The 16,802-nt window shown below is 39.9% G+C and overlaps 1 long non-coding RNA gene across 1 annotated transcript; it reads left to right on the top strand.

Moving 5' to 3' along the window:
* Positions 1 to 526: 526 nt before the first annotated feature.
* LOC134321464 (uncharacterized) lies at positions 527 to 16,107 on the top strand. Its single transcript, XR_010013860.1, has 2 exons — positions 527 to 3,674; positions 15,636 to 16,107. It is a non-coding gene; the product is annotated as an uncharacterized LOC134321464 (long non-coding RNA).
* The last annotated feature ends 695 nt before the right edge of the window (positions 16,108 to 16,802 follow it).

Raw genomic sequence — 16,802 nt, 5'->3', positions numbered from 1 at the left:
GAAGACCCAGGTCACAGTCGATATTCTAGAGAAGCTAAACCCAATGCTAAAGGCTAATCTAATGTTAATTGCTAATAATAAACACTAAATACAAGAATTCGATCCCGCATCTAAGATAAACTAGAAGAATAATTAGACGCTAAACCCTACGCTAAAAGCTAAGCTAATCTTAATTGCAAATAATAAACATCAAATACACGAATCAGATCCGTAATCTAAGCTAAGCTAAGCTAAGCTAAACTAGAAGCCTATTATAAAGGCAAAGCTAATGCTAAAGGATAATAATAAACACTAAATACAAGGATCAAATCCGTAATCTAAGCTAAGCTAAACTAGAAGAGTCATTAGAAGCTAAAAACAATGCTAAAGGCTAAGCTAACGTTAATTGCTAATAATAGACATAAAATACAAGGATCAAATCCATAATCTAAGCTAAGCTAAGCTAAACTAGAAGAGTCATGAGAAGCTAAACCCTATTATAAAGGCTAATTTAATGCTAATATTACACACCAAATACAAGAATCAGATCACTAATCTAAGCTAAGCTAAACTAGAAAAACAATTAGAAGCTAAACCCTAAGCTGAAAGCTAAGCTAATGTTAATTGCTAATAATAAACACCAAATACACGAATCAGATCCCTAATCTAAGCTAAGATAAGCTAAACTAGAAGCCTATTATAGAGGCAAAGCTAATAAACACTAAATACAAGCTATAGATCCCTAATCTAAGCTAAGCTAAAGTCGAAGAATCATGAGAAGCTAAACCTCATGCTAAAAGCTAATCTAATGCTAATATTACACACTAAATACAATGATCAGATCACTAAACTAAGCTAAGCTAAACTAGAAGAGTCATTAGAAGCTAAAACCAATGCTAAATGTTATGCTAATTGCTAATAATAAGCACTAAATACAAGAATCAGATCACTTACCTAAGCTAAGCTAAACTAGAAGAATCATGAGAAGCTAAACCCTATGCTAAGCTAATGGTAATTGCTAATAAAAACACTAAAAATAAGAATCAGGTCACCAATATAGGGCAGCTGTAGCCTAGTGGTTAGGGTACTGGACCAGTAATCAGAGGGTTGAAGGTTCAAGCCCCACCTCTGCCAGGCTGCAACTGTTGGGCCCTTGAGCAAGACCCTTAACCCTCAATTGCTTAGATTGTGTACTGTCACAACTGTAAGTCGCTTTGGATAAAAGCGTCTGCTAAATGCTGAAAATGTTAATGTAAATCTAAGCTAAGCTAAACTAGAAGAGTCATTAGAAGCTAAACCCTATGCTGAAAGCTAAGCTAATGTTAATTGCTAATAATAAACACCAAATACACGAATTAGATCCCTAATCTAAGCTAAGATAAGCTAAACTAGAAGCCTATTATAGAGGCAAAGCTAATAAACACTAAATACAAGCTATAGATCCCTAATCTAAGCTAAGCTAAAGTCGAAGAATCATGAGAAGCTAAACCTCATGCTAAAAGCTAATCTAATGCTAATATTACACACTAAATACAATGATCAGATCACTAAACTAAGCTAAGCTAAACTAGAAGAGTCATTAGAAGCTAAAACCAATGCTAAATGTTATGCTAATTGCTAATAATAAGCACTAAATACAAGAATCAGATCACTTACCTAAGCTAAGCTAAACTAGAAGAATCATGAGAAGCTAAACCCTATGCTAAGCTAATGGTAATTGCTAATAAAAACACTAAAAATAAGAATCAGGTCACCAATATAGGGCAGCTGTAGCCTAGTGGTTAGGGTACTGGACCAGTAATCAGAGGGTTGAAGGTTCAAGCCCCACCTCTGCCAGGCTGCAACTGTTGGGCCCTTGAGCAAGACCCTTAACCCTCAATTGCTTAGATTGTGTACTGTCACAACTGTAAGTCGCTTTGGATAAAAGCGTCTGCTAAATGCTGAAAATGTTAATGTAAATCTAAGCTAAGCTAAACTAGAAGAGTCATTAGAAGCTAAACCCTATGCTGAAAGCTAAGCTAATGTTAATTGCTAATAATAAACACCAAATACACGAATTAGATCCTTAATCTAAGCTAGGCTAAACTAGAAGAAATATTAGAAGCTAAACCCTACTATTAAGGCAAAGCTAACAATAATTGCTGATAATAAACACTAAATAAAGGGTCAGATCCCTAATCTAAGCTAAGCAAAACTAGAAGTCATTAGAAGCTAAAACCAATGCTAAAGGCTATGCTTATTGCTAATAATAAACACTAAATACAAGAATCAGATCACTAATCTAAGCTAAGCTAAACTAGAAGAAACATGAGAAGCTAAACCCTACGATAAAAGCTAAGCTAATCTTAATTGCAAATAATAATCTAAGCTGAGCTAAGCTAAACTAGAAGAGTAATTAAAAGCTAAACCCTATTATAAAGACTAATTTAATTCTAATATTAAACAGTAAATACAACGATCAGATCACTAAACTAAGCTAAGCTAAACTAGAAAAGTCATTAGAAGCTAAAGCTTATGCTAAAGGCTAATCCCTAATGCTAACTGCTAATAATAAACACTAAATACAAAAATCAGATGCCTAATCTAATCTAAGCTAAACTAGAAGAATCATGAGAAGCTAAACCCTACGCTGAAAACTAAGCTAATGCTAATCGCTATTACTCAACACTGCAAACAAGCAACAGATCCCTGAACTAATCTCAGCTAAACTAGAAGAAACATGAAGCGCTAATAATCGCTAAGCTATCTTACATCTGAATGAACCAACAACAGCTCTGTAATTACACTGTAGGGCCAAAAGTATGTGGACACCCGACCATGAGCTCGCTGTCCATACGTATGAGGTGTGTCTGCAGGAATTTGTGACCGTCCAGTCAAAAAAGCACTTCTATAATGAAGCAGTGGGCAGTGATAGCTCAGTGGTTAAGGTACTGGACTACAGATCAGAAGGTTGCCGGTTCAAGCCCCACCACTGCCAGGTTACCACTGCTGGGCCCTTGAGGAAGGCCCTTAACCCTCAATTGCTTAGACTGTTTAACAGTACTGTAAGTCGCTTTGGACAAAAGCGTCTGCAAAATGCCAGAAATGTAAATGTAAGGTACTGGACTACTAATCAGAAGGTTGCTGGTTCAAGCCCCGCCATTGCCAGGTTGCCACTGTTGGGCCCTTGAGCAAGGCCCTTAACCCTCAGTTGCTCAAAAATCGTCGCTTCGGATAAAAGCGTCTCCTAAATGCCGATTATGTAAAGCACTGATATCGGCCGAGGAGGTCCAGGTCACAGTCGCCATTCCAGTTCATCCCAAAGGAGTTCAGTCTCTGTCCAGGCCTCCAGATTTCCTCTACACCAAACAGTCTGTCATACTGGAACCGAAAATGGTTTTCCCTAAACTGCTTTATTTAACAAATTGTGTTAAATTTAGTAAAATAAAATATATATATAAAAAAATTATATAAAATCTGACTCAGATGTTAGACAAGAAAACCTGGCTCACAATCAACATCCCAATTCACCCCAAAACGGTCTAGCAGAAAACGTGAAATGCTAATAATCTCAACAACAGAAGAACAAAGGAACAAAAACTAGGAAACATCAGAATCCAGGAAAAGGAAACACAAGGACGACACGTGAACAATGGAGCCAGGAGCTCTGACACATGGAACAACAGTCCATAATGACCGACAAGGGAAGACAGAACGTAAGAGGTTCTACATCCACAAAATAATCACCACCTTTGTTTCGTCATACCAGCTACTAGGAGTATTAAGCTAAGGATATAAAGCTTTACACTTCTTTTATATATATATATACAGTGCCTTGCAAAAGTATTCAGCCCCCTTGAACTTTTCAACCTTTTGCCACATTTCAGGCTTTAAACATAAAGATATGAAATTGTAATTTTTTGTGAAGAATCAACAACAAGTGGGACACAATCGTGAAGTGGAACGAAATTTATTGGATATTTTAAACTTTTTTTAGAAATAAAAAACTGAAAAGTGGGGCGTGCAATATTATTCAGCCCCCTTGCGTTAATACTTTGTAGCGCCACCTTTTGCTGCGATTACAGCTGCAAGTCGCTTGGGGTATGTCTCTATTAGTTTTGCACATCGAGAGACAGAAATATTTGCCCATTCTTCCTTGCAAAACAGCTCGAGCTCAGTGAGGTTGGATGGAGAGCGTTTGTGAACAGCAGTTTTCAGCTCTTTCCACAGATTCTCGATGGTATTCAGGTCTGGACTTTGACTTGGCCATTTTAACACCTGGATACGTTTATTTGTGAACCATTCCATTGTAGATTTTGCTTTATGTTTTGGATCATTGTCTTGTTGGAAGATAAATCTCCGTTCCAGTCTCAGGTCTTTTGCAGACTGCAACAGGTTTTCTTCCAGAATGGTCCTGTATTTGGCTCCATCCATCTTCCCATCAATTTTAACCATCTTCCCTGTCCCTGCTGAAGAAAAGCAGGCCCAAACCATGATGCTGCCACCACCATGTTTGACAGTGGGGATGGTGTGTTCAGGGTGATGAGCTGTGTTGCTTTTACGCCAAACATAACGTTTTGCGTTGTGGCCAAAAAGTTCGATTTTGGTTTCATCTGACCAGAGCACCTTCTTCCACATGTTTGGTGTGTCTCCCAGGTGACTTTTTATAGATATCTTTGAGAAATGGCTTTCTTCTTGCCACTCTTCCATAAAGGCCAGATTTGTGCAGTGTACGACTGATTGTTGTCCTATGGACAGATTCTCCCACCTCAGCTGTAGATCTCTGCAGTTCATTCAGAGTGATCATGGGCCTCTTGGCTGCATCTCTGATCAGTCTTCTCCTTGTTTGAGCTGAAAGTTTAGAGGGACGGCCGGGTCTTGGTAGATTTGCAGTGGTCTGATACTCCCTTCATTTCAATATGATCGCTTGCACAGTGCTCCCTGGGAAATCTTTTTGTATCCAAATTCAGCTTTAAACTTCTCCACAACAGTATCTCGGACCTGCCTGGTGTGTTTCTTGGTCTTCATGATGCTCTCTGCGCTTTAAACAGAACTCTGAGACTATCACAGAGCAGGTGCATTTATACGGAGACTTGATTACACACAGGTGGATTCTATTTATCACCATCAGTCATTTAGGTCAACACTGGATCATTCAGAGATCCTCACTGAACTTCTGGAGTGAGTTTGCTGCACTGAACGTAAAGGGGCTGAATAATATTGCACGCCCCACTTTTCAGGTTTTTATTTCTAAAAAAAAGTTTAAAATATCCAATAAATTTCGTTCCACTTCACAATTGTGTCGCACTTGTTATTGATTCTTCACAAAAAATTACAATTTCATATCTTTATGTTTAAAGCCTGAAATGTGGCAAAAGGTTGAAAAGTTCAAGGGGGCTGAATACTTTTGCAAGGCACTGTATATACAGTGGGGCCAAAAAGTATTTAGTCAGCCACTGATTGTGCAGGTTCTCCTACTTAGAAAGATGAGAGAGGTCTGTAATTTTCATCATAGGTACACTTCAACTATGAGAAACAAAATGAGAAAAAAAAATCCAGGAAATCACATTGTAGGATTTTAAAAGAATTTATTAGTTAATTATGGTGGAAAATAAGTATTTGGTCAATAACAAAAGTTCAACTCAATACTTTGTAACATAACCTTTGTTGGCAATGACAGAGGTCAAACGTTTCCTGTAAGTCTTCACCAGGTTTGCACACACTGTAGCTGGTATTTTGGCCCATTCCTCCATGCAGATCTCCTCTAGAGCAGTGATGTTTTGGGGCTGTCGCTGGGCAACACGGACTTTCAACTCCCTCCACAAATTTTCTATGGGGTTGAGGTCTGGAGACTGGCTAGGCCACTCCAGGACCTTGAAATGCTTTTTACGGAGCCACTCCTTCGTTGCCCGAGCGGTGTGTTTGGGATCATTGTCATGCTGGAAGACCCAACCACGTTCCATCTTCAATGCTCTCACTGATGGAAGGAGGTTTTGGCTTAAAATCTCACGATACATGGTCCCGTTCATTCTACCCTTAACACGGATCAGTCGTCCTGTCCCCTTTGCAGAAAAACAGCCCCAAAGCATGATGTTTCCACCCCAATGCTTCACAGTAGGTATGGTGCAACTCAGCATTCTGCTTCCTCCAAATACGACGAATTGAGTTTTTACCAAAAAGTTCAATTTTGGTTTCATCTGACCACATGATATTCTCCCAATCCTCTTCTGGATCATCCATATGCTCACTGGCAAACTTCAGACGGGCCTGGACATGTACTGGCTTAAGCAGGGGGACACGCCTGGTACTGCAGGATTTGAGTCCCTCTCGGCGTAGTGTGTTACTGATGGTAGCCTTGGTACTTTGGTCCCAGCTCTCTGCAGGTCATTCATCAGGTCCCTCCGTGTAGTTCTGGGATTTTTGCTCACCGTTCTCATGATCATTTTGACCCCACGGGATGAGCCCCAGATCGAGGGAGATTATCAATGGTCTTGTATGTCTTCCATTTTCTTACAATTGCTCCCACAGTTGATTTATTCACACCAACCTGCTTGCCTATTGTAGATTCACTCTTCCCAGCCTGGTGCAGGTCTACAATTTTCTTTGGTCTTGGCCATGGTTGAGTTTGGAGTCTGACTGTTTGAGGCTGTGGACAGGTGTCTTTTATACAGATAACGAGGTCAAACAGGTGCCATTAATACAGGTAACGAGTGGAGGACAGAAGAGCTTCTTAAAGAAGAAGTTACAGGTCTGTGAGAGCCAGAAATCTTGCTTGTTTGTGTTTGACCAAATACTTATTTTCCACCATAATTAACTAATAAATTCTTTAAAAATCCTACAATGTGATTTCCTGGATTTTTTTTTCTCATTTTGTCTCTCATAGTTGAAGTGTACCTATGATGAAAATTACAGACCTCTCTCATCTTTCTAAGTAGGAGAACCTGCACAATCAGTGGCTGACTAAATACTTTTTGGCCCCACTGTATATCTATCTATCTATCTATCTATCTATCTATCTATCTATCTATCTATCTATCTATCTATCTATCTATCTATCTATCTGTCTGTCTGTATATCTATCTATCTATCTGTCTGTATATCTATCTGTCTGTCTGTCTGTCTGTCTGTCTATCTATCTATCTATCTATCTATCTATCTATCTATCTATCTATCTATCTATCTCTGTCTGTCTGTCTGTCTGTCTGTCTGTCTGTCTATCTATCTATATAAGTCTGTCTGTATGTCTGTCTATCTATCTCTGTCTGTCTGTCTGTCTGTCTGTCTGTCTATCTATCTATATAAGTCTGTCTGTATGTCTGTCTATCTATCTGTCTGTCTATCTATCTATCTATCTATCTATCTATCTATCTATCTATCTATCTATCTATCTATCTATCTATCTATCTATCTCTGTCTGTCTGTCTGTCTGTCTGTCTATCTATCTATATAAGTCTGTCTGTATGTCTGTCTATCTATCTATCTCTGTCTGTCTGTCTGTCTGTCTGTCTGTCTATCTATATAAGTCTGTCTGTCTGTCTGTCTGTCTGTCTGTCTGTGTCTGTCTGTCTGTCCATCCATGTGGTTCCAGATTGGGAAGCAGAACCTTGTCTGAGAAGAAGCACTATACAGTAGACCCTTGACTTACGAATTTAATTGGTTCTGAAGGGCTGTTCTTAAGTGTCAAAATGTTTGTTAGTTAAACCTATTTTTCCCATAAGAAATAATGTAAATAGAATTAATCCGTGTCAGACCTCCCAAACCCCCCTTACCTAACCTCTCTAATGTCTTAAATGTTCTTTTTTGTTATAAATACAAGTATATTTTCCCTTAAATCTTAAATGATAGAATAGACATTACTGTAATAAACAATAATAAACAATAATACACAGTAGTACTGTACATAAACACACATCACATTTCAGTACAGTACGTGTGCTGTACCATACACCATAATACATTTCCTTCTTTTTATATAAAATGTATCTACCAGAAACAACAATAACTCTCATATTTCTCTATTATTTCCTTCTTTATTTCAGTAGTGTTGTATTTTGTAGGTGTAATTGCACGAAAGAAAGAATACTTTACTGAGCGATTTCCTTCTTCTCTCTCACTCACTGTCCCCTCTGTCTGATACACAGTGACACCTACTGGCAGGAGTAATTATACAACAACGCTTTCTCTGTACCTTCCTCTGGGGACATTTTAATATTGAATTTTACGAAATATAAAGAAAACACTAAAAAAAAAAACACTGTCCGCTGTCCGAATGTTCGCTCACTGTATATATACTGTATATATATATATATAGAGAGAGAGAGACGGTTGGAGTCACCTTGTTCGTGACGTCACGTGTTTTGAGAATTTTGGTTCGTAATCCGAAATTTGTTCGTACGTCAAGTCAAAAAAAGATCGTTCGTAACCCAAAATGTTCGTATGGTAAACCGTTTGTAACTGAAGGGTCCACTGTACTCTGAGGATTTCTTTCCCTTTCTGCTGTCACAAACCCCCATATTTCTCTTCACAACCACTTTCTGTCTCTATCCGGAGGTGAACAAGCCTCCTGAGAGTCCACGCACTGACCGATCAATGTTCTGAAAGTGTGCACAGGAGTAACCAATCAATTCAAAGCCATTAAAGACGTGCGAGTGTTCTCATGAGTGAATGCAGCACCAGAAACTGTTTATTTCTTTCTCTATTGATGATCTCGGTCCTCTCGTTCCTCTCTCGTTCCTCTCTCTGTCTCAGTCTTTCCATTCCTCAGGCTCTCAGATAATCGAGGTGAGAGTTGTGTAATCACTCTTTCCTACATCAACATTCGGCTCGATGTTTTGCGGGTCATTTTCCCTCATAATCCCTCTCCTCCGCTCCTTCACCTTCTATTGACGTTTATAGATTTATTTCTGGATGGGAAACACATGGAAGTCCATGGGTGTTGCACGTCAGAGATAACAAAGAGTCAAACGGGCAGGTTTACAAATCTAAAACAGCATTTATTTTTCATTTGTGTTCTTTCCAGGTTACCACAAAACTCCAGATTGTCGACCAATGTTGACCAGTGGTGCTCACCCTTGTAGAAGTCAGTCTGATTTCTAGTTTGCACTGTAAAATGCAGGGCAGTCAGGTGGTGTAGCAGTGTAGCACTAGTCTACAACTGCAGAGAACCCAGTTTGAGTTCTGGTGGTGCTGCCAGACATAACTGGCCATAATGAACAAGATGTGAATTGTGGCACCTGTATATAAATTTGTATGTATGTGGGTATAGACATCTGTCCATCCATCCATCCATCCATCCATCCATCTATCTATTGATCTGTCAGTCTATCTATCTATCTATCCGTCCGTCCGTCCGTCCGTCCATCCATCCATCCATCTATCTATCTATCTATCTATCGATCTGTCAGTCTGTCAGTCTCTGTCTGTCTGTCTGTCTATCTATCTATCTATGTACTTGCAGCAGCGACATCTACTGTCTGGTTGAGGTGTTGGCACAAGTGATGGAGGACTATAAAGAGTATAGCATGGCCGGAGTACCGGAATGGATGGCAGCTTCAAATGTCCCATCTAGGCCAGTGTCGGTGAACTTTATTCAGCAGAGGAATGGTGATGCATTTTGGGAAATGCTGTGCTGGCTCAGTGATGAACTGTTGATAAGACAATTGAAGGTCAAACTTGTGTGAATTCTGACCTCAACCACACTGAGAACATTTGGATTTAATTGTTGTGTCAGTTGTGAGCCAGACTTTCTAGTCTACCATCAGTGACCAACCTCAGAAAGGCTCTAACACGAACACACTCCAAAACCTTGTGGAAAGTAGGGACCAAGTCCATATTAATAGTGCACATGGATTTGAAATCTGATGACCAACAAGCTCATGGTCAGTGTCTTCTTGTGATTATTGAGACTAGTTGCTCAAATAGTTCTAATTATTAAGTATTAATTATTTCTCAATCCAACCATAAAACTGAGATGCTTTAGCTCTGGGGTCTTCTGATGTTCAGGTAGTCATAAGGAAATGTACAGTGGTGCCGTGTCAGTGCTTATTAACCCTGGTCATTCAACTTTGGTTAATTTAAGCTAACGGCGCCTCTGAATTACCGTCCTCTTTCCTCCTGACTGGTTTTATTCCTTAATTAAAACCGTTTCATTAAACGTGGTTGGACGGAGATCTCAGAGCTTCCCTGGGTGATAATGGTGGTGAGACTATCATGTATCTGCTTCACATTACATACGTTTCACTAGAAGCTTCCTGAAAACAGTGAATCACTTTAATGACCGATACACTATATGACCAAAAGTATGTGGACACCAGACCATGACCTTGTCGGACATCCTATTCCAAAATCATGCACATTAATATAGGGGTTGCCACTTCGTTACCCACCATCCTTCACTCATCTGTGAAAGCTATGAAAGAATTTGTGCCAATTCAGTCAAATTTGCATGTAAGGTCAGGCACATGTAAGGTCACACACTGATGTAGGACAAGAGGGCCGATTTGCAATAAATCTTCTAATTCATCCCAAAACTGTTAACTTAGGCAGTTGTAGCCTGTAACAGGGCAGTTGTAACCTAGTGGTTAAGGTACTGGTCCAGTAATTAGAAGGTTGCCGGTTTAAGCTCCACCATAGCCAAGTTGCCACTGTTGGGCTATTGAGCAAGGCCCTTAACCCTCAATTGCTTAGACTGTATACTGTCACAGTACTGTAGTGTAAGTTACTTTGGATAAAAGCGTCTGCTAAATTCCAAAAATATAAATGTCAGTATTGTCCCTGAAGTCCGGGAAGGTGCTGATGCATAAATCTGGACCAGTACTGATATATCTGCAGCTTCAGATCATCAGATCGGCCAGCATCAGTACCAGCATCGTAAGTCTAAAGCATATTATTGATTTTATACACCTGTAGCACTGGGTGTGAATGAAATACGTTAGCTTAATCATTAAATGGGTTGTCCAGATAATTTTGGCTGGTGTTATTTGGGCAGATTCAGGGAGAAAAGAGAAACGAAGGGTCTGTCTGAAAACCTAGTGAGCCTGTCTGAAAACCTCCGTGTACTGAAAACGGTTAAACTGTCCCTGACGAGCCTGAATTTATAAATAAACAACACTTGTATAATTACACCTTTATACAGATTAAACATCAATGAGAATTTATTTACATTTAAAAAGAACTCCGTTGGTTGCTCCGCATTATATTCGTCCGCCAGGTTTGTCATTTTTTGTGAGAAAAGTCGTGCCGCACTGAATGCTGGGATTGCCTTCAGCGCTGAGGAGGCGTCGGACGCTCCCTCGTTATTCGGTCAGATTATCACTCAGAATTAAGGCGCCTCAGTAGGAGCGTTTTAAGGAATCTAAGAATTTAGACACGCCCTAAAGGATGATGTAAAAGGCATCTGTGTAGAGAGATCACCAGGTCTTCACCATCATCAAATCCAGAAGACCTGAAGCCATAATGAAGTGATTCTCAATCGTTCAGGGAAGCGGATACGCATCAGCACAAACAGAACTGCAGGGAAACAGAACTGCAGGACTCGTGTGCATGAATGTAGACAGAATGTTCTCGAGACTCTCGGCTGTGGTTTGACATTTACAGCACAATGGGAGTCTGTGAGCGCAGCAGGAACAGCAATGACGTTCACCCAGCCTTCCCTTCTCTGCTTTTTCTTTTCTGTTTTACAAGCTGCTCGAGGTCCTGAAATTTCCTTCAGTAAAACGTTTTATACCTGTCAGACATGGCAGGACAACACCGAGCCTCGCGACATCAAAAGAACCCGAGAAGGAGAACAAAGTCGTGTCCAAAATTTCAGTCCTTTAATAATGTTGTTTTTTGGTTTGTTTTTGGAAAATATGATGGAAATACCGGGTCAGAATTAAATAGACAGCACACAAAATACACCGATCAGACATAACATTAAAATCACCTCCTTGTTTCTACACACACTGTGCGTTTTATCAGCTCCACTTACCATAGAGAAGCACTTTGTAGCTCTACAATTACTGACTGTAGTCCATCTGTTTCTCTGCATGCTTTGTTAGTCCCCTTTCACCCTGTTCTTCAATAGTCGGGACCCCCACAGGACCACCACAGATCAGGTATTATTTAGGTGGTGGATCATTCTCAGCACTGCAGTGACACTGACATGGTGGTGGTGTGTTAGTGTGTGTTGTGCTGGTATGAGTGGATCAGACACAGCAGCACTGCTGGAGTTTTAAAACACCTCACTGTCACTGCTGGACTGAGAATAGTCCACCAACCAAAAATATCCAGCCAACAGCGCCCCGTGGGCAGCGTCCTGTGACCACTGATGAAGGTCTAGAAGATGACCGACTCAAACAGCAGCAATAGATGAGCGATCGTCTCTGACTTTACATCTACAAGGTGGACCAACTAGGTAGGAGTGTCTAATAGAGTGGACAGTGAGTGGACACGGTATTTAAAAACTTCAGCAGCACTGCTGTGTCTGATCCACTCATACCAGCACAACACACACTAACACACCACCACCACAGTGTCACTGCAGTGCTGAAAATGATCCACCACCTAAATAATACCTGCTCTGTGGTGGTCCTGTGGGGGTCCTGACCATTGAAGAACAGGGTGAAAGCAGGTTAAAAAAGTATGTAAAGAAACAGATGGACTACAGTCAGTAATTGTAGAACTACAAAGTGTTTCTATATGGTAAGTGGAGCTGATAAAATGGACAGTGAGCGTAGAAACAAGGAGGTGGTTTTAATGTTATGGCTGATCAGTATATTTCTTTAATTTTTTTTATACCTCAATCTGCTGTGAAAAGCAACCATCAAGCTTCTGGAGCAACTCTGGTTGGCTCTTTAAACACTTTGACTGGGAGAACTGGTTTTGGACTTCAACTGAATTTGCAGGTTTTTAGTACAGTCCATATATTCTTGACAGGGTTGACGTCAGGACTTTGAGGATGCCATTCTTCAAAGCCATGCTGACACACTGGGTCTGTCAAAAAACCTGGTGATCTCTCTAGTTAGACACATTTTACATCATCCTACACTCCCGAGAAGAGGGCGTGTCTAAATACTTAGATTCCTAAAAATGCTCCTACTGAGGCGCCTTAATTCTGAGTGATAATCTGACTGAATAACGATGGAGCGTCCTCAGCGTTTTCATTATTCTGTTCACTTTCAGCAATGTACATTGGAGTGTAATACTACCACCACCATGCTTCACAGCAGGTATATTGTTGTTGGGTTTGAATGCCTAAACTTTTCTTTTCCACACAAACGTCCTCTCATTTTAGCCAAATAACTCAATCAGACCAGTGGTATCTTTCGAATCTTTCGCGCGTAGTTGATATAGAGTGTTATTTTGTCTATCGTAAAAAAGCGCTTGTGTTTACGCTTGTTTACTAACGTAAATCCGTGCTTGTGAAAACTTCTGCTACCGGTCATCTCCAATGACCACACATGCACACTTAAACAAGCAGCACGGAAATTAGAACGCAAGTGGCGTCACACTACACTGGAAGTGTATAAGATTGCTTGGAAAGATGCTCTAACTGAATATAAACATGCCCTTATAAAAGCTAAATCTTTATATTATTCATCCCTAATAGAGAAAAATAAAAACAATCCTAGATTCCTTTTCCAAATTAACTAAAAACGTCAATGAAACTGAATCTAATATACCGTCCGACTGTACCAGCAATGATTTTTTTAAATTCTTTAATGACAAGATAGAAAAAATACGACTTCAGAGTCAAAGTGTGTCACTTGCCAATGTTAAGTATGGACTCACTCCGAGCAGCATTGGTGATAATAGTAACGAGTTAATCCAACTAAATTCCTTTAATCCAATCTCCCAAAATGAACTAACTGTGTTGATTAAATCATCTAAGCCATCATCGTGTATACTCGATCCTGTTCCAACTCGTTTACTTAAAGATTTACTCCCAGCTATTGTAGAGCCCCTGCTTACATTAATCAATGCATCCCTTAGCCTTGGGTACGTACCTAAATTGTTTAAAAGTGCCGTTATTAAACCCCTGATTAAAAAACCTAATCTTGATCCACATGTTTTATCTAATTATAGGCCAATTTCAAACCTTCCTTTTGTCTCTAAAATATTAGAAAAAGTAGTTTCCAAACAATTATGTTCTTATTTGAATGAAAATTGTATTCATGAAAAATTTCAATCAGGATTTAGACCCAACCATAGTACCGAAACCGCATTAATTAGAGTAGTTAACGAGTTGTTAATGTCTTCTGATAATGGATGTGTCTCTTTTCTTGTTCTATTAGATCTTAGTGCAGCGTTTGATACGGTCGATCATAACATTTTACTGGAGAGGCTAGAAAATACAGTAGGTGTTAAAGGACTCGCTCTCTCTTGGTTTCAATCATATCTGACTGACCGCTCGCAATTTGTTTATGTAAATAATAAATGCTCGGAAACTACAAAAGTAAAGTGTGGTGTTCCACAGGGGTCGGTACTGGGACCGCTATTATTTACACTCTATATGCTTCCACTAGGTGAAATTATTCATAAACATGGCATAAAATTTCACTGCTATGCAGATGACACACAGCTGTATATATCAGCCAAACCAAATGATACTGACACAATCAGTAAGATAGAAGATTAAAGTGTAAACGACATAAAAAACTGGATGTTGTGTAATTTTCTTTTACTTAATTCAGATAAAACTGAGGTTTTACTTGTTGGCTCTAAAGCTGCAAGAGACAAGTTGTCTAACCTGGTGCTAAACCTAAACACTTTCTCTGTTACTCCTAGCTCTGATGTAAAAAACTTAGGTGTCACAATAGATTCAGATCTTTCCTTTGATACACACATTAATAATATTACTAGAGTTGCTTTCTATCATTTGCGTAATATCTCTAAAATAAGAAATATACTATCTGTTAATGACGCTGAAAAACTGATCCATGCGTTTATAACTTCTCGGTTAGATTATTGTAATGCTCTTCTAACTGGATGCTCTGGTAGATCCATAAACAAACTCCACTTAGTTCAAAATGCAGCAGCTCGAGTGCTAACTAGAACTAAAAAATTTTATCATATCAGTCCTGTTCTATCATCTCTACACTGGCTGCCAGTTAAATTCCGCATTGATTACAAAATACTTTTACTAACCTATAAAGCGCTACATGGTCTGGTTCCACAGTATCTGAGTGAGTTTATTAATTACTACAACCCAACACGTCCACTTCGTTCACAAGATGCAGGGTTACTTATAGTTCCTAAAATTGAAAAGACCACGGCTGGTGGAAGAGCATTTTCTTACAAAGCTCTACAACTTTGGAATAATCTTCCTGCCTCTGTTCGGGATTCGGTCACAGTCTCAATGTTTAAGTCCAGAATGAAAACATATTTATTTTCTCAGGCTTTTGAATAATATAGACAAAGGCGCAGAGCTTGGGGGTTCTTGGTCATAGAAACTTGTGGTGATCAGGGATGTTGGGTTGCTGTCGTTCTGCCTCTCTTGTCCGATCACTCCGGTTTGGGTAGGGGAGGTGGGCGCTGATGTCCTGTGAAAGCCTTCATGACCTTGTTACCTGTTCGCTCTCCCTTTTAGTTATGCTGTAATAATTAGGGCTGCCGGAGTCTAAAACTCCCTGTAAAACTGTTTTACTCAACTAGCATTGTACATTATTAACTACATTCTTTGTTGTTTTACTCCAAAGGCGTTCTGATGGAAACCTGTTTACCCGCCGAGGTTAAGGATTAAAGTCGAGACTGCCGTGACAACTATGCTGCTCCTGCCGGATGTGACGGGTCTGGAGTAATTGCACCAAGAATGACAAGAAATCACTACAGACTTTATTGAAGACTAGAGCGAAGAACAACCCTATTATTATTTATCTATTTATTACCAGTTATAACTTTTAGATCATTTAATTCTGTGTTTGTATGCTTTGTGTAAATCGTGTATTTATTTAAAGTATCCTGCAGGCCACCCAAGAAGGATGGGCCCTGCTGAGTCTGGTTCCTCTCAAGGTTTCTTCCTGTAATTTTCAGGGAGTTTTTCCTTGCCACAGTCGCCCTCGGCTTGCTCAACAGGGGTTTATGTATCTGTTGGTCCTGGATTTTGTAAAGTTGCTTTGAGACAATGTCTATTGTAAAAAGCGCTATATAAATAAAGTTGACTTGACTTGACTTGGTAGCATGGCCGAGCGGTCTAACGTGCTGGATCCGCCGCCAACTCATGATGTTTACCAGTTTGGTATAGTTTCTGCTCGATCAGAAGTGTGGCAATTGCACTTGGCGCTGAAGGGCAGTGGCAGTGGCTTTTCCAGTGGCTTCTGATTTAAAGCAGACCTGTTTTTTGTTCTTCTTCTTGGATTACATCTAGGAAATTCAGACATAGTTTGGGTTTTGTTCCTGACCTTGACAAAAACAACCACTGTTCCATGTACTTTGTACTTATGGACAACTGACGTTGCTTAGAAATGGATTATAATGGTGCCCATAAGATATTCCGCTAGCACACCAGCGCCGAGATTCTGAACTCCTCGGTTTGAAACTCGGTGTTGCCACCGGTCGGCTAAACACCATCTAGCGGGCATAATTGGCAGTGCCTGCAGTGGGGTCTTCAAACACTGTGTAAGGACCCTGATTGGCAGATAGAGAGGCGCCTGTGCAGAGTGCATGGGTGAAAAAGGGTTCCGCTAAGGGCTGCCCACAGGTCGGAGGAGGCATGAGCAGCAATGTACCCACCTCGACTGCAATCAGGGATCCACCAGCAGCAGAAGACAAATTGACTACGATAAATTGGCTACTACACATTCCTGACTGTCCGTTTTTTAAAAATCTGTATATGTTGTAGCCTAGTGGTTAAGGTGCTGGACTAG

This window comes from Trichomycterus rosablanca, chromosome 10 (assembly GCF_030014385.1).
Source record: "Trichomycterus rosablanca isolate fTriRos1 chromosome 10, fTriRos1.hap1, whole genome shotgun sequence".
Taxonomy (NCBI): Eukaryota; Metazoa; Chordata; class Actinopteri; order Siluriformes; family Trichomycteridae; genus Trichomycterus; species Trichomycterus rosablanca.
This window is presented reverse-complemented; position numbering and strand designations above follow the sequence as displayed.